The sequence below is a fragment of the Salmo trutta genome, unplaced genomic scaffold (assembly GCF_901001165.1).
Source record: "Salmo trutta unplaced genomic scaffold, fSalTru1.1, whole genome shotgun sequence".
NCBI lineage: Eukaryota > Metazoa > Chordata > Actinopteri > Salmoniformes > Salmonidae > Salmo > Salmo trutta.
In genome coordinates, this window is record NW_021823063.1 from 1 (window position 1) to 18540 (window position 18540).

An 18540-nucleotide genomic window follows, 5' to 3' on the forward strand; every position below is an offset into this window, starting at 1 on the left:
ATGCGCCATTTTCAAGAAAATATTGGCACTTTCAATCAATGAAAAAAGAAAACTCTCCAAAGGAAGCCAATGAAAACCAGAAAAAACTTGGAGGAAAAAACTCCGTCAAAAACCTTTACAGCCCTTCTTCCTTCGACCCTTTTGGCTCAGCGGGCTCGGGGCACCTCGGTACCAAGCTTGATCGAGCCAAAAGGCCGAGAAGCGATTAACCCACAAATTGGACCCCTGCACCCGCCGGGCCCCCGGGGGTCTCGGCAGACCTCAGCGGTTGGGCAAAAGTTGTCTCCTCACCACCCGACGCTTCCCTGGTGACAGGCGGGTGTTTTTTTAACAAGTCGCTAATGCGCCCTCTTTAAGGTCACTAGCTCTTTAAGCCTAGTGCGACTATTTGTTCCAAAGCCCGGAAACACGTCAGTCGTCGTCGGGCTTGAACTCAATTGCCCGAGCGACTACTTTGAGTGGAAAAATACGCCGGTTCGGGTCGGTCGGTCAGCCGGCTTCAAGTCAAACGCCTGAGCAAAAAGTCTCGGCGTCTCTCTGTCAATTTCTCTTGAAACAAGATACCGGGCTCTGCCAGAAGCAAAGCCCTTCCAAAAATATGTTGAACTCGTAAGTGTTCCTCTCCACGGAAGTCTTTAGTAAAAGGCGAAAGGCTTGTGCGTAATGAAGAGAAACCAGAGTCGTATGGAAGTCAGAGGTCGGGGCCCGAGACACACACTGTGCACTCTAGGCCGGGTGCCCGCGGGTGGTTCCCGAACCCACTCTTCCAAGTTTGAGGGCTGTGGGTAAAATTCACAAGACAGACAGACAATCCTGGTGAAGTGATTGTATTTTTGGGGGGGTCAAAAACAGAGACAGACAGACAGACAGACAGACAGACAGACAGACAGACAGACAGACAGACAGACAGACAATCCTGGTGAAGTGATTGTATTTTTTGGGGGGGTCAAAAACAGAGACAGACAGACAGACCCACACACACAGAGACACACACACACACACACACAGAGACACACACACACACACACACACAGACACACACACACACAGACAGAGACACACACACACACAGACACACACACACACACACACACACAGAGACACACACACAACACACACAAGACACACACAGACACACACACACACACACACACACACAGACAGAGACACACACAGACACACAGACACACACACACACACACACACACACACACACAGAGACACACACACACACACACACACAGACACACACAGACACACACACACACACAGACAGAGACACACACAGACACACAGACACACACACACACACACACAATCCTGGCCAATGTTTTTTTTTTTTTTTTTTTTTTTTTTTTTAAGTAAAATGGCGGGGGAAAACGGGGGACCCCATGAAGGGGGCTTCGCCCTTGTTTCAGTTTGGATGATTCTTCTTTTTTCATTCCTTCTCTTCTTCTGCTAGCTGTTTTACATAGCTTTGTGTATTTCTTTTCCTTGACAAGAGAGAGAAGTGTTGCACCGTTCCCGGAGGTACTGCAATACCGGGTCGATGCGTGGAGCGGATGGAGCAAGCCCCATTTCCGACTCCCTGTTCGAAAAATCCATTTAATATGTAGTCCCCCGATGGGGGACATATCAGATATTAAACTGATAAGAACAGATTTTTTTTTTTAGAAAAAATAATTTATTACAATCAATAACATTCAAACAATACAAATCAAAATTTTCCTTTAAACTAAATCAATCATGGTATTTTTAATTCAACAAACAAACGAAAACCCAAACAAAACAAAAACTCAGGGGAGCATCATCCCTCCCCGTCATCCTAAACACTAACTTTCCCTATCTTCCCTTCCCTAATCTAAAATAACCCCAGCCCTAATCCCCCCTTCCATCTCTCCCGGGCAGCATGCTGCCCCCACTTCCTCTCCTCCCTCTTCATCCTCCCCCTCAGATCTCCTTCCACCCTCCTCACTATGCCTTCCACCCCACAATCTCTCCCTGTCTTAACCATGTTCTGCCTGGCTTCCCACAGCCCCCGCTTAAAGAGGCTCATGAGAAGCCAGAGCAGAAACCTATCCCTATCCGTCCCCCTCGCTCTCCCTACTCCTCTCTCTAGCCTAGCCCATGTCAATACGAAATCACCTCTAACCCTTCCTAACAACACCCGTGCCTTCGCCCATACTACTCCGGCAATGGCACAGTCCCAAAAGACATGACGCACAGTCTCCTCCCTGCCACAAGAAGGTCTTGGGCAGGTGGGGGATCGCGCCAAGCTATGCCGGTACATGGTGGAGCGCACCGGCAAACACTTGTGGAGGCTCAACCAATTCAGGTCCTTGAGCCTGTTGTCCAGACCCCGCGCCTGCACTCCCTCCCAGACCACCGCCGGGATGCCCACTACAGGTGCTGGACTTACTGCCCGTCTGACCTCCTCGTACAGGTGCCTGTGATCTAAACCTACTCGGGCGACTTCAACCTCGGGGTGCGCACGCAGCCATTTGGCCGCATGGCCAAAGTGCCACGGCAGCTGTTCCGCCCGAGGACCCGTGTTAGACCACACCATTACGCTTCTCGCCTGATACGAGAAGAACACCCGCAGGAGGTAACCGGACGGGTGTAGTACTGGCTGAGCAAGCTCCGTCAACAGAAACGAAACAAAAATGGCGTCCAGCTTGAGGGGGAGATGTGGTACCCCCCTACCTCCCTCCCCGATGGGACAGATCATGCGTGCCCTGGCGACCCACTCGTACCTGCCACCCCACATGAACTGAAACACCAGCCTCACTAGATGCCTCCTCAAACAAGCCGGCAATGGATAGATGTACGCCAAGTACAATAGAGATGGCAATACATCCACCTTGAGAACCAGGACCTTGCCTAAAAAGGACAACGACCTAGCCCTCCACATCGCTAGCTTCTTCTGTACCACTGCGATGCCCATGTTCCAGTTCAGCGTCGCTGAGCCGGAGGTCTCAAAATGGACCCCGAGTATCCTCAGGGCCCCGTTACAGAGAGATAACCCTCCGGGCACATCCGTCCTACCACTCCATCTTCCGAAAAACTTAACGGAAGACTTCGCGTGGTTAAGAACCGCCCCCGACGCTCGGGTGAAGTCCCCAATAATGGCAAGGGACCTTGTCAGGCACGAGTCCTTGCAAAGCAGCAAGGATGTGTCGTCGGCGTACTGTGTCAACTTGACACGGAGACCGCCACTTCCAGGGATCAGCAAGCCCTCCACCCCTGTGTCTGCCCTAATGGCAGCCCCCAGAGGCTCCATGTACAGAACGAAGAGGAGAGCTGAGAGCGGGCATCCCTGCCTGACCCCAGACGAGAGGTCAAAAACGTCACCTAAGTGACTGTTTACGCTAACTCGGCACCCCGCTCCGACATATAATGTACGGATCCATCCTATAAACTTCTCCCCAAATCCTAATCTACCTAACACCCTGAATAGAAAGGATCTATTCACGCGATCAAAGGCTTTCGCCTGATCAAGCGCTGCTACCATTAAAGGCAGCCCCCTATCTTCTACCCAAGCGATGGAGTCCCTGATCAACTGTAGGTTCCATCTGATCGAGCGACCCTCTACCCCGCACGTCTGATCCTCATGGACGACGTAGGGAAGGGCTGTGCGCAACCGGTCTGCTAAAACCTTTGCAAGTAGCTTGTAATCTACGCACAGCATGGTCAACGGCCGCCAGTTGCCAAGGTCAGTTGCTTCCCCCCTTCTTATAAAGAAGTGACAGCACACCGACAACCATTGATCCCCCCGGGACCCCCGTCTCAAGGATGGCCTTCAAGACTTCGAGGACCACTGGTCCAAGTATACCCCAAAACTTGAGGTAAAACTCGGCCGGCAGCCCATCCATCCCAGGCACCTTCCCTTTTCCCATCCTCCTGAGAGCGCTCTCAACCTCCTCGAGGGAGATCTGAGCCTCCATCACATCTCTAATGTCCTCCGGCAATCGCCGGGACAAGTGTTCTAAAAACACATCTCCCTGCTCTACATCTATTACCCTCTCTTTAAATAAACCTCGGTAATGATCAGTTGTTACCCTGACCATTTCCTCCGGTTTTCTAACTATGCTACCATCTTCTTTCCTCACCCCATGCATTATCTTCCTACTCTGTCTGCCCTTAACCGACTTAAAGAACATAGCGGAACAAGTCTCATTATGTTCTAGAAAGCCATTATGCGCCCGCTCCAGGAAAGCTCGAGCCTTCCGCTCCTGCAGCTCCCTGAGCTGCGCCTTCAGGTCAGTGGATCTCTCCCAGTCAATCGACCCGCCGAGGTTGCCTGCCTCGTACTCGAGTTCGAGCAACCTTTGGATACGATCCACCTCCCTCCTTTCCTCCCTTTTTTTTCCTCCTGCAATATCCTATTATAAAGGCCCTAATCCTTACCTTAACTAAATCCCACCACTCTAACACCCCCTCACACATGGACCGGAGGCCTTCAAGCCCCCGAAAGAAACCAAAGAAGGTGTCAACGAAAGCTTGCTCCTCCAGCACATCCCGATCTAATTTCCAGTACCCCCTACCGAAGAGGCAGACTGGCGACCCCACCTGCAGGAGCACCCCGTCGTGATCTGAAAAGAACACAGGCAACAGCCGCCCAGACAACTGACCCAAAGACCTGGATACAAAAATGTAGTCGAGCCTCCGCGCAACCCCCCGGGAGTTGCGCCATGTGGGACCAGCCATTGTCGGAGTAGTGTGCAGGCCTCCATCAACCAGACCATGGCAAGCCATTAGCCCGGTGATGGATCCTGCACTACTATCCCTCACTAACCCTAAATCTATGTTAAAATCCCCACCTATCACCAAGTGCCTATTTGTAACACACAGGGGCGCCAGACAGTCCACCATCTCCCTCCTGTCTGCCGCCACCTGTGGCCCATACACCACCACTAACCTATACCTACTATCCCTAAAAGTGACATCCACCCCCAACACCCTCCCCTGCATTACAACAAAAGATCCCTCCACCTTCACCTCCCTATTCCCAAACAAAATCCCCACCCCTGTAGAATGCACCCCACCTATACCCCAAACTGACTCCCCCTTATCCCACTCCCTACTAAACCTGATGACATCCCCTCCATCCCTCAGGTGAACCTCCTGTAAAAACAAACATCAAAACCCACCCCCTCCAAAAAACTAAAAACCGCCCTCCTCTTAACAAAATCCCTCAAACCCCTTACATTTAAACTAAAAATATTAACAGAAAATGTCATTTAAATTTATAACCCTACATCAACGAAATGAAACCCCAAAATAACAAAACAACAGGAGACTCACCCGATGCTCCCCTGCTTCTTCTCATCCGGCAGGGACGTCTTCTCCTCTCCTGACGTCCCCCCGTCCTCCTCCATCTCTCCAACCCAGGATGCAGGCATGGTGTTAGGCCTTGGAGTGCCCTGCATCCTGGGTTCCCCACCAACACCCTCCGTTCCTCTCTCCCTGTAGGCTTCTGGACTGAGATCGAGAGCAGGGGACCCCATCTCCCCAAGCAGGAGTTGAGATCCCCCCTCAGACACCCAGCCCAGCGCCACGCCCTGGGAGTCACCCTCCACCAGACGTTGAGGGGCCGAGGAAAACAGAGAGGACAAGGCCTTTCCTCCCTCCCCCATCACACGCTTGGCCATCCCCTCCACACCCCCCTCCCTCTCACTGCATTCCGGGCCCCCCCTCTTCCCTTTCTTCTTTGGCGTTGGAGGCAGCGGAGAGACACCACTCCCCCTCTCCGCTAGCTCCTCCACCATTCCCCTCAACTCTTCAACGAGGGCGCTCGACATGCTGTCCCCCCACTCCTTCCCTCCTTCTGCTCCTTCTTCTGGTCCCGTCTTCACTTCTCCCTCCATTTCTGCCACCGTTCCCTCCTCCACCTCCTCTCTCTCCACCGTCCCAGTCTCCTTCTTCTCCGCTCCTCCACCTCCTTCCACCTCCTCTCCTTTTGTTCCGGCCTTCTCGGCTCCTCGCCTCTCTCCTCTCGTAGCCTCCTTCCTCCCGTCCTCTTCCTGTGCCATCCTTTCCCCTGTGCCATTACTGTCATCCGCTCCCTTTCGTTCTCTCCTCCCTCCATCCCCCGTTCCCCCTCCAGCTGCAGAGGCGTATGACCTTTGACGAGCCGGGCAATCACGCCACAGGTGTGCTGATGAACCACACCCGTGGCAAGCCTTGGGCTCGTCACAATCCTTGGCCTCGTGCTCTCCCGACCCACAGAACCTGCACTTTCTGGTGTTGCACGAGGCCAGGATATGACCGTAGGCCATACACCTCCTGCAGAATGGAGGCTGACGGGCATAAAACAATGTCCCCCTGTCAGCCCCCAGGGAGAACATCGCTGGAGGATGGAGGTAGCCACCCAATCCCTTCGGGTCCTCCCTGAGAAGGATCTGGAACCCTCTCCTCCCGTTCCAGAATCCCAGGGAGTCCCTGAGGTGCCTTGCTGAGGAGACATTGTCCGCGTATCTCCCCAGAAAGGCCCTCACCTCCTCGTCCTTCACATGCGGATTGTACATATTGACGGTGACCACCCTGAAATTGTTCCTTGCCAGGCTGGTCACCTCGTAATGACACAGGGGCCTTGCACCTTTCCCTTCCTTCACTCTCGTCATAATGTCTTCATGTTTCTCCTCCGTGTGGAAGGTCACGTCGAAGGCTCTCTCCATTGGGTTACCTTGTAGGCATAGGACATCTTTCACCGATAACTTTAGGACCCCCATCAGGATAGTCCTTCCAAATGTCTCCCTCCCAAATGGCTCCATATCCTTTTCCTTCCAAGCAAACCTCACCGTATTCGCCAATCCAATACCTGGTACGGACCTGTTCTGTCTGTTGTTCTCCATTTTCTTCTCCAAAAAAGCTCTCTCCAAAAGAAGCCAAAGAACAAGGAAAACCGGGAAAAAAACGATTCCTCAAATAAAGAAAAAAAACACTTTCCTCCCTCCTGCCTTCCTTCGACCTTCTGACTCAGCGGGCTTTGGGGCACCTCGGTACCAAGCTTGATCTGAGCCAAAAGGCCGAGAAGCGATAACCCACAAATTGACCCCTGCACCCGCCGGGCCCCCGGGGGTCTCGGCAGACCTCAGCGGTTTGGCAAAAGTTGTCTCCTCCCCACCCGACGCTTCCCTGGTGACAGGCGGGTGTTTTTTTTAACAAGTCGCTAATGCGTCTTTAAGTCACTAGCTCTTTAAGCCTAGTGCGACTATTTGTTCAAAGCCCGGAAAACACGTCAGTCGTCGTCGGGCTTGAACTCAATTGCCCGAGCGACTACTTTGAGTGGAAAAATACGCCGGTCGGTCGGTCGGTCAGCCGGCTTCAAGTCAAACGCCTGAGCAAAAAGTCTCGGCGTCATCTCTGTCAATTTCTCTTGAAACAAGATACCGGGCTCTGCCAGAAGCAAAGCCCTTCCAAAAATATGTTGAACTCGTAAGTGTTCCTCTCCACGGAAGTCTTTAGTAAAAGGCGAAAGGCTTGTGCGTAATGAAGAGAAACCAGAGTCGTATGGAAGTCAGAGGTCGGGGCCCGAGACACACACTGTGCACTCTAGGCCGGGTGCCCGCGGGTGGTTCCCGAACCCACTCTTCCAAGTTTGAGGGCTGTGGGTAAAAATTCACAGACAGACAGACAATCCTGGTGAAGTGATTGTATTTTTTGGGGGGGTCAAAAACACACACAGACAGACAGACAGACAGACAGACAGACAGACAGACAGACAGACAGACAGACAGACAGACAGACAGACAGACAGACAATCCTGGTGAAGTGATTGTATTTTTTGGGGGGGGTCAAAAACAGAGACAGACAGACAGACAGACAGACAGACAGACAGACAGACAGACAGACAATCCTGGTGAAGTGATTGTATTTTTTGGGGGGGTCAAAAACAGAGACAGACAGACAGACACACACACACAGAGACACACACACACACACACAGAGACACACACACACACACACACACAGACACACACACACACAGACAGAGACACACACACACACACACACAGAGACACACACACACACACACACAGACACACACAGACACACACACACACACACACACACACAGACAGAGACACACACAGACACACAGACACACACACACACACACAATCCTGGCCAATGTTTTTTTTTTTTTTTTTTTTTTTTTTTAAGTAAAATGGCGGGAAAACGGGGGACCCCATGAAGGGGGCTTCGCCCTTGTTTCAGTTTGGATGATTCTTCTTTTTTCATTCCTTCTCTTCTTCTGCTAGCTGTTTTACATAGCTTTGTGTATTTCTTTTTCCTTGACAATGAGAGAGAAGTGTTGCACCGTTCCCGGAGGTACTGCAATACCGGGTCGATGCGTGGAGCGGATGGAGCAAGCCCCATTTCCGACTCCCTGTTCGAAAAATCCATTTAATATGTAGTCCCCCGATGGGGGACATATCAGATATTAAACTGATAAGAACAGATTTTTAGAAAATTATTTATTACTTTCTATGCCATTCATTCATTACAAATCATACCTTTCATACAAAATAAATAATGGCATTTTAAATCATAACACAACCCAAAAACCAAAACAAAACTCAGGGGAGCATCATCCCTCCCCTCCATCCTAAACACTAACTTTCCCTATCTTCCCTTCCCTAATCTAAAATAATCCCAGCCCTAATCCCCCCTTCCATCTCTCCCGGGCAGCATGCTGCCCCCACTTCCTCTCCTCCCTCTTCATCCTCCCTCTCAAATCTCCTTCCACCCTCCTCACTATCCCTTCCACCCCACAATCTCTCCCTGTCTTAACCATGTTCTGCCTGGCTTCCCACAGCCCCCGCTTAAAGAGGCTCATGAGAAGCCAGAGCAGAAACCTATCCCTATCCGTCCCCCTCGCTCTCCCTACTCCTCTCTCTAACCTAGCCCACGTCAAAACAAAATCCCCTCTAACCCTTCCTAACAACACCCGTGTCTTTGCCCATACTACTCCGGCAATGGCACAGTCCCAAAAGACATGGCGCACAGTCTCCTCCCTGCCACAAGAAGGTCTTGGGCAGGTGGGGGATCGCGCCAAGCTATGCCGGTACATGGTGGAGCGTACCGGCAAACACTTGTGGAGGCTCAACCAATTCAGGTCCTTGAGCCTGTTGTCCAGGCCCCGCGCCTGCACTCCCTCCCAGACCACCGCCGGGATGCCCACTACAGGTGCCGGACTTACTGCCCGTCTGACCTCCTCGTACAGGTGCCTGTGATCTAAACCTACTCGGGCGACTTCAACCTCGGGGTGCGCACGCAGCCACTTGGCCGCATGGCCAAAGTGCCACGGCAGCTGTTCCGCCCGAGGACCCGTGTTAGACCACACCATTACGCTTCTCGCCTGATACGAGAAGAACACCCGCAGGAGGTAACCGGACGGGTGTAGTACCGGCTGAGCGAGCTCCGTCAACAGAAAAGAAACAAAAATGGCGTCCAGCTTGAGGGGGAGATGTGGTACCCCCCTACCTCCCTCCCCGATGGGACAGATCATGCGTGCCCTGGCGACCCACTCGTACCTGCCACCCCACATGAACTGAAACACCAGCCTCACTAGAGGCCTCCTCAGACAAGCCGGCAATGGGTAGATGTACGCCAAGTACAATAGAGATGGCAATACATCCACCTTTAGAACCAGGACCTTGCCTAAAAAGGACAAAGACCTAGATCTCCACATCGCTAGCTTCCTCTGTACCACTGCAATGCGCATGTTCCAGTTCAGCGTCGCTGAGCCGGAGGTCTCAAAATGGACCCCGAGAATCCTCAGGGCCCCGTTACAGAGAGATAACCCTCCGGGCACATCCGTCCTACCACTCCATCTTCCGAAAAACTTAACGGAAGACTTCGCGTGGTTAAGAACCGCTCCCGACGCTCGGGTGAAATCCCCAATGATGGCAAGGGACCTTGTCAGGCACGAGTCCTTGCAAAGCAGCAAGGAGGTGTCGTCGGCGTACTGTGTCAACTTGACACGGAGACCGCCGCTTCCAGGTATCAGCAGACCCTCCACCCCTGTGTCTGCCCTAATGGCAGCCCCCAGAGGCTCCATGTACAGAACGAAGAGGAGAGCCGAGAGCGGGCATCCCTGCCTGACCCCAGACGAGAGGTCAAAAACGTCACCTAAGTGACTGTTAACGCTAACCCGGCACCCCGCTCCGACATATAAAGTACGGATCCATCCTATAAACTTTTCCCCAAATCCTAATCTACCTAACACCCTGAATAGAAAGGATCTATTCACGCGATCAAAGGCTTTCGCCTGATCTAGCGCTGCTACCATTAAAGGCAGCCCCCTATCTTCTACCCAAGCGATGGAGTCCCTGATCAACTGTAGGTTCCATCTGATCGAGCGACCCTCTACCCCGCACGTCTGATCCTCATGGACGACGTAGGGAAGGGCTGTGCGCAACCGGTCTGCTAAAACCTTTGCAAGTATCTTGTAATCTACGCACAGCATGGTCAACGGCCGCCAGTTGCCAAGGTCGGTTGCTTCCCCCTTCTTATAAAGAAGTGACAGCACACCGACAGCCATTGATCCCCCCGGGACCCCCGTCTCAAGGATGGCCTTCAAGACTTCGAGGACCACTGGTCCAAGTATACCCCAAAACTTGAGGTAAAACTCGGCCGGCAGCCCATCCATCCCAGGCACCTTCCCTTTTCCCATCCTCCTGAGAGCGCTCTCAACCTCTTCGAGGGAGATCTGAGCCTCCATCACATCTCTAATGTCCTCCGGCAATCGCCGGGACAAGTGTTCTAAAAACACATTTCCCTGCTCTACATCTATTTCCCTTTCCTTAAATAAACCTCGGAAATGATCAGTTGTCACCCTGACCATTTCCTCCGGTTTTCTCACTATACTACCATCTTCTTTCCTCACCCCGTTCATTATCTTCCTACTCTGTCTGGCCCTAACCGACTTAAAGAACATAGCGGAACAAGTCTCATTATGTTCTAAAAAGCCATTATGCGCACGCTCCAGGAAAGCTCGAGCCTTCCGCTCCTGCAGCTCCCTGAGCTGTGCCTTCAGGGCTGTGGATCTCTCCCAGTCAATCGACCCGCCGAGGTTGCCTGCCTCGTACTCGAGTTCAATCAACCTTTGGATACGATCCACCTCCCTCCTTTCCTCCCTTTTAGTCCTCTTACAATATCCTATTATAAAGGCCCTAATTCTTACCTTAACTAAATCCCACCAATCCAACACCCCCTCGCACATGGACCGGAGGCCTTCAAGCCTCCGAAAGAAACCAAAAAAGGCGTCGACGAAAGCTTGCTCCTCCAGCACATCCCGATCTAATTTCCAGTACCCCCTACCGAAGAGGCAGACTGGCGGCCCCACCTGCAGTAGCACCCCGTCGTGATCCGAGAAGAACACAGGCAACAGCCGCCCAGACAACTGACCCAAAGACCTAGATAGAAAAATGTAATCGAGCCTCCGCGCAACCCCCCGAGAGTTGCGCCATGTGGGGCCAGCCATTGTCGGAGTAGTGTGCAGGCCTCCATCAACCAGGCCATGGCAAGCCATTAGCCCGGTTATGGCGCCTGCACTGCTATCCCCCGCTAACCCTAAATCTATGTTAAAATCACCTCCTATCACCAAGTGCCTATTTGTAACACACAGGGGCGCCAGACAGTCCACCATCTCCCTCCTGCCTGCCGCCTCCTGTGGCCCGTATACCACCACTAATCTAAATTTACAATCCCTTAACGTGACATCCACCCCCAGAACCCTCCCCTGCATAACCACAAAAGAGCCCTCCACCTTTACCTCCCTGTGCCCACACAAAATCCCTACCCCCGATGAATGCACCCCCCCTATGCCCCAAACTGACTCCCCCTTGTCCCACTCCCTCCTGAACCTACTAACATCCCCTCCATCCCTCAGGTGAACCTCCTGCAAAAAACAAAAATCAAACCCCACACCCTCCAAATAACTAAATACCGCCCTCCTCTTAACACAATCCCTTAATCCCCTAACATTTAAACTAACAAACGTAAAATTAGTCCCCATGAATTAAAATGAAAACAAAAAAAACCTTCTCCATTAAACTACTAACCCCATACAGAAAGACCCATAAAACAGGAGGCTCACCCGATGCTCCCCTGCTCCATCTCCTCCAGCTGGGACGTCTTCTCCTCTGACACCCCTCCGTTCTCCTCCATCTCCTCAATTCCCTCAATCCAGGATGCAGGTATGGTGTTAGGCACCTGAGTGCCCTGCATCCCGGATTGTCCATCCAATTCCTCCAAGCTACCCTCTGTTGGACCTAGGACGGCGAACCCCATGTCCCCCAGCAGGTAACTATGTCCCCCCCCCTTTTCCCAACCCCTATCTGTGTCTGGGGGGTCCAAATCCACCAGTAGTGGGCCCGAGGGAGAAACCAATGAGGACCTCATCTTCTCTCCCTCACCCATCAATCGCTTGGCCTCCCCCCCCCCCCCCCTCACACCCTCCGCCGTTCGGGCTATCCCTCTTCTTCAACCTCTTCTTCAAAGATGGAGGTATAGTGGAAGCACTTTCAACGCTCGTCGCCAGCTCCTCCACCATCCCCCTCATTTCTTCAACCAGGGCACTCGACATCTTGCTTTCCCCCCACTCCTTCACTCTTTCTCCCTTCTCCGCTTCTTCCTCTGTCCCCGTCTCCACTTGTCCCTCCGTTCCCGTCTCCGTTTCCTCCTCCACCTCCTCTCTCTCCACTGTCCCCGTCTCCTTTTTCTCCGTTCCTTCACCTCCTTCCGCCTCCTTCCCCTTCTCTCCTTCTGTTCTGATCTTCTCTTCCGCTTTCCTCTCTCCTCTCGCAGCCTTCTTCCTCACCTCCTCTTCCCGTGCATCCTTTTCCCCTGTGCCATTACTGTCATCCGGGCCCTTTCTTTCTCTTCTCCCCCCATCCCCCGTTCCCCCTCCAGCTGCAGAGGCGTACGACCTCTGACGAGCCGGGCAATCACGCCACAGGTGTGCAGACGAGCCGCACCCGTGGCATGCCTTCGGCTCGTCACAATCTTTGGCCTCGTGCTCTCCCGACCCACAGAACCTGCATTTTCTGGTGTTGCACGAGGCCAAGACATGACCGTAGGCCATACACCTCCTGCAGAAAGGAGGCTGACGGGCATAAAACAATGTCCCCCTGTCAGCCCCCAGGGAGAACATCGCCGGAGGATGGAGGTAGCCACCCAAACCCTTCGGGTCCTCCCTGAGAAGAGCCTGGAACCCTCTCCTCCCGTTCCAGAATCCCAGGGAGTCCCTGAGGTACCTTGCTGAGGAGACATTTTCCATATATCTCCCCAGAAAGGCCCTCACCTCCTCATCCTTTACATGTGGATTGTACATGTGGACGGTGACCACCCTGAAATTGTTCCTAGCCAGGCTGGTCACCTCGTAATGGCACAGGGGTCCTTCTCCTTTCTCTGCCCTCACCTTCTTCATGACTCCATCGTGCTTCTCCTCCAAATGAAACGTAACGTCATACGCCTTCTCCATTGGGTTCCCTTGGAGACAGAGAACATCCTTCACCTGTAGTTTCAGGCACCCCATCAGAATGTTCCTCCCGAACGTCTCCCTCCCCCACGGCTCCATCTCCTTGTCCGTCCAGGAAAACCTCACGGTGTTGGCCAGACCAATCCCTGGTACTTGCCTGATTGGCTTTTGCTGCGCCATCACTTCCACAATAAATGCTCTCTTATAAAGAAGCCAAAGAAAAATGAAAACCGAGAACTTCGATTCCCACCAAAAAGGACACCAAAAATTTCCTCCCTCCTGCCTTCCTTCGACCTTCTGACTCAGCGGGCTTTGGGGCACCTCGGTACCAAGCTTGATCTGAGCCAAAAGGCCGAGAAGCGATAACCCACAAATTGACCCCTGCACCCGCCGGGCCCCCGGGGGTCTCGGCAGACCTCAGCGGTTTGGCAAAAGTTGTCTCCTCCCCACCCGACGCTTCCCTGGTGACAGGCGGGTGTTTTTTTAACAAGTCGCTAATGCGTCTTTAAGTCACTAGCTCTTTAAGCCTAGTGCGACTATTTGTTCAAAGCCCGGAAAACACGTCAGTCGTCGTCGGGCTTGAACTCAATTGCCCGAGCGACTACTTTGAGTGGAAAAATACGCCGGTCGGTCGGTCGGTCAGCCGGCTTCAAGTCAAACGCCTGAGCAAAAAGTCTCGGCGTCATCTCTGTCAATTTCTCTTGAAACAAGATACCGGGCTCTGCCAGAAGCAAAGCCCTTCCAAAAATATGTTGAACTCGTAAGTGTTCCTCTCCACGGAAGTCTTTAGTAAAAGGCGAAAGGCTTGTGCGTAATGAAGAGAAACCAGAGTCGTATGCAAGGGACCTTGTCAGGCACGAGTCCTTGCAAAGCAGCAAGGATGTGTCGTCTGCGTACTGTGTCAACTTGACACGGAGACCGCCACTTCCAGGGATCAGCAAGCCCTCCACCCCTGTGTCTGCCCTAATGGCAGCCCCCAGAGGCTCCATGTACAGAACGAAGAGGAGAGCCGAGAGCGGGCATCCCTGCCTGACCCCAGACGAGAGATCAAAAACGTCACCTAAGTGACTGTTTACGCTAACTCGGCACCCCGCTCCGACATATAATGTACGGATCCATCCTATAAACTTCTCCCCAAAACCTAATCTACCTAACACCCTGAATAGAAAGGATCTATTCACGCGATCAAAGGCTTTCGCCTGATCAAGCGCTGCTACCATTAAAGGCAGCCCTCTATCTTCTACCCAAGCGATGGAGTCCCTGATCAACTGTAGGTTCCACCTAATAGAGCGTCCCTCTACACCACACGTCTGATCCTCGTGGACGACGTAGGGAAGGGCTGTGCGCAACCTGTCTGCTATGACCTTTGCTAAGAGCTTATAGTCTACACACAGCATGGTCAATGGCCGCCAGTTGCCAAGGTCTGTTACTTCCCCCTTCTTGTAAAGAAGTGATAGCACACCGACAGCCATTGATCCCCCCGGGACCTCCGTCTCAAGGATGGCCTTCAAGACTTCGAGGACCACTGGTCCAAGTATACCCCAAAACTTGAGATAAAACTCGGCCGGCAGCCCATCCATCCCAGGCACCTTCCCTTTTCCCATCCTCCTGAGAGCGCTCTCAACCTCTTCGAGTGAGATCTGAGCCTCCATCGCGTTTCTGATGTCCTCCGGCAATCGCCGGGACAAGTGTTCTAAAAACACATTTCCCTGCTCTACATCTACTTCCCTCTCCTTAAATAACCCTCGGAAATGATCAGTTGTCACCCTGACCATCTCCTCCGGCTTTCTAACTATACTGCCATTTTCTTCCCTAACCCCATGCATTACCTTCCTACTCTGTCTGCCCCTAACTGACTTAAAGAACATAGCGGAACAAGTCTCATTGTGTTCTAAAAAGCCATTATGCGCCCGCTCCAGGAAAGCTCGAGCCTTCCGCTCCTGCAGCACCCTGAGCTGCGCCTTCAGGGCTGTGGATCTCTCCCAGTCAAACGACCCGCCGAGATTGCCTGCCTCGTACTCGAGTTCGAGCAACCTTTGGATACGATCCACCTCCCTCCTTTCCTCCCTTTTTTTCCTCTTGCAATATCCTATTATAAAGGCCCTAGTCCTTACCTTTACTAAATCCCACCACTCTAACACCCCCTCGCACATGGACCGGAGGCCTTCAATCCTCCGAAAGAAACCAAAAAAGGCGTCGACGAAAGCTTGCTCCTCCAGCACCTCCCGATCTAACTTCCAGTACCCCCTACCGAAGAGGCAGACTGGCGACCCCACCTGTAGGAGCACCCCATCGTGATCCGAGAAGAACACAGGCAACAGCCGCCCAGACAACTGACCCAAAGACCTAGATAGGAAAATGTAGTCGAGCCTCCGCGCAACCCCCCGGGAGTTGCGCCATGTGGGACCAGCCATTGTCGGAGTAGAGTGCAGGCCTCCATCAACCAGACCATGGCAAGCCATTAGCCCGGTGATGGCGCCCGCACTACTATCACCCACTAACCCTAAATCTATGTTGAAATCCCCTCCTATCACCAAGTGCCTATTTGTGACACACAGGGGCGCCAGACAGTCCACCATCTCCCTCCTGTCTGCCGCCACCTGTGGCCCGTACACCCCAATTAACCTATATCTACCCTCCCTAAATTTTACATCTATCCCTAAAACCCTCCCCTGCATTATAACAAAAGTGCTCTCTATTTTAATTTCCCTATTCCCACACAAAATCCCTACCCCTGTTGAGTGCACCCCTCCTATACCCCAATACGAATCTCCCTTATCCCACTCCCTCTTAAATCTATTTACATCCCCTCCATCCCTCAGGTGAACCTCCTGTAAAAAACAGAAATCAAACCCCACACCCTCTAAATAACTAAAAACCGCCCTCCTTTTAACAAAATCCCTTAATCCCCTTACATTTAAACTAAGAAAAGTAACAGAAAGATTTATTTATAAATAAAACAAAGAAACCCTTACCCCCAAAACACACAAAATAAAAAGGAGGCTCACCCGATGCTCCCCTGCTCCATCTCATCCAGCGGGGACGTCCTCTCCTCTCCTGACGCCCCCCCGTCTTCCTCCATCTCCCCAATCCAGGATGCAGGAATGGTGTTGGGCACCCGAGTGCCCGGCATCCTGGATTGGCCACCCAAATCCTCCATTTCCCCGGTCTCCCCGCTGGCTTGGCAGAAAAAAGGGGACCCTGCATCACCAAAAAGGGACTGCGGCACCCCAGTCCGCAGCTCCTTAGCCCCTCCCGGGAGATCCAGTTCCCCCAGCGGTCCAGTGACCGTGGAATCCAACGAGGTCACTGAGGTTTCCCCCTCCTTCCCTCCTTTTTTCCCCATTGCTCTCTTGGCCTCGCCCTCCCCCTCCCCAGCTCTCTCCTTCTTGTCTTCCATGGAGCGCCTCTTCCCAATCCTCTTCGGTGTGGGCGGCAAAAGGGAGACAACTTCCCTCCTCCCCGCCAGCTCCTCCACCATTCCCCTCATCTCCTCCACCAGGGCACTTGACATGTCACTGTCTCCCCACTCCTTCCCTCCACCCCCCCCCTCCAAAACCCCCTCTGGGCCTGTCTCCGTGTCCTTCTCCACCTCCTCTCTCCCCGCTGTCTTCGTCTCCTGCCTCTCCGTTCTCTTGCCTTCTTCCTCTTCGGGACCCTCCTCCCCATCTGCTCCGGCCTTCTCGCTCCTTTGCCCCTCTTCTCTAGGGGCCACCTTCTCCTCCCGTGCTGTCTCTCCATCCTGGCCCGCTCCGGTGTCCTTGTCCTCTCTTCCCCCATCCCCTGCTCTCCCTCCAGCTGCAGACGCGTATGACCTATGACGAGCCGGGCAATCCCGCCACAGGTGTGCCGACGAGCCACACCCGTGGCAAGCCTTAGGCTCGTCACAGTCCTTGGCCTCGTGCTCAGCCGATCCGCAGAATCTGCACTTCCTAGTGCTGCACGAGGCCAAGGTATGACCGTAGGCCATACAACGCCTGCAGAATGGAGGCTGACGGGCGTAAAATAACGTCCCCCTGTCAGCCCCCAGGGAGAACATTGCAGGGGGATGGAGGTAGCCTCCCAATCCCTTAGGGTCCTCCCTGAGCAAAGCCTGGAATCCTCTCCTCCCATTCCAGAAGCCCAGGGAGTCCCTGAGGAGCCTTGCTGAGGATACACTGTCCATATATCTCCCCAGAAAGGCCCTCACCTCTTCGTCCTTGACATGTGGGTTGTAGAGGTTAACAGTCACCACCCTGAAGTTGTTCCTTGCCAGGCTTGATACTTCATAATAGCACATCGGACGATCTCCTCCCACCTCTTTCACTTTTTTCAAAACCTCGTCGTGTCTTAGCTCAGTGTAGAAGGTCACGTCAAAAGCTCCCTCCATCGGGTTCCCCTGGAGGCAGAAAACGTCTTTCACGGCCAGCTTCAATGCTCCCATCAATACAGTCCTTCCGAAGGTTTCTCTCCCGGCTGGCTCCTGCTCCTTATTCCTCCACGCAAACCGAATCGTATTTGCCAGTCCCATCCCTGGGACTGACCTGCTGGATGGATTACGCGCCATCTCCTCCTCGACAATGGCGCGCTCAAAAAAAATGTTTTTCTTGGAAAAGTATCCAAACAAAACTTACCGCTCACCGGCCTTCGGCTTTTGACTAAGGGGTTACGGCACCGCAGTACCAAACTTGAACTTAGCCAAAAGGCCGAGAAGCGATAACCCACAAATTGACCCCTGCACCCGCCGGGCCCCCGGGGGTCTCGGCAGACCTCAGCGGTTTGGCAAAAGTTGTCTCCTCCCCACCCGACGCTTCCCTGGTGACAGGCGGGTGTTTTTTTTAACAAGTCGCTAATGCGTCTTTAAGTCACTAGCTCTTTAAGCCTAGTGCGACTATTTGTTCAAAGCCCGGAAAACACGTCAGTCGTCGTCGGGCTTGAACTCAATTGCCCGAGCGACTACTTTGAGTGGAAAAATACGCCGGTCGGTCGGTCGGTCAGCCGGCTTCAAGTCAAACGCCTGAGCAAAAAGTCTCGGCGTCATCTCTGTCAATTTCTCTTGAAACAAGATACCG

General features: G+C 53.0%; 3 non-coding genes and 2 pseudogenes across 3 annotated transcripts; all 5 read right to left on the reverse strand.

Moving 5' to 3' along the window:
• Positions 1-566: 566 nt before the first annotated feature.
• On the reverse strand, positions 567-683 carry LOC115188660 (U5 spliceosomal RNA). The gene has a single exon (XR_003876571.1). It is a non-coding gene; the product is annotated as a U5 spliceosomal RNA (small nuclear RNA).
• Positions 684-1508: 825 nt separating this feature from the next.
• On the reverse strand, positions 1509-1684 carry LOC115188677 (uncharacterized; annotated as a pseudogene).
• A 5710-nt stretch (positions 1685-7394) lies between these two features.
• LOC115188661 (U5 spliceosomal RNA) lies at positions 7395-7511 on the reverse strand. The gene has a single exon (XR_003876572.1). It is a non-coding gene; the product is annotated as a U5 spliceosomal RNA (small nuclear RNA).
• An 801-nt stretch (positions 7512-8312) lies between these two features.
• Positions 8313-8480, reverse strand: LOC115188656 (uncharacterized; annotated as a pseudogene).
• Positions 8481-14206: 5726 nt separating this feature from the next.
• Positions 14207-14323, reverse strand: LOC115188662 (U5 spliceosomal RNA). Its single transcript, XR_003876573.1, has one exon. It is a non-coding gene; the product is annotated as a U5 spliceosomal RNA (small nuclear RNA).
• Positions 14324-18540: the final 4217 nt, after the last annotated feature.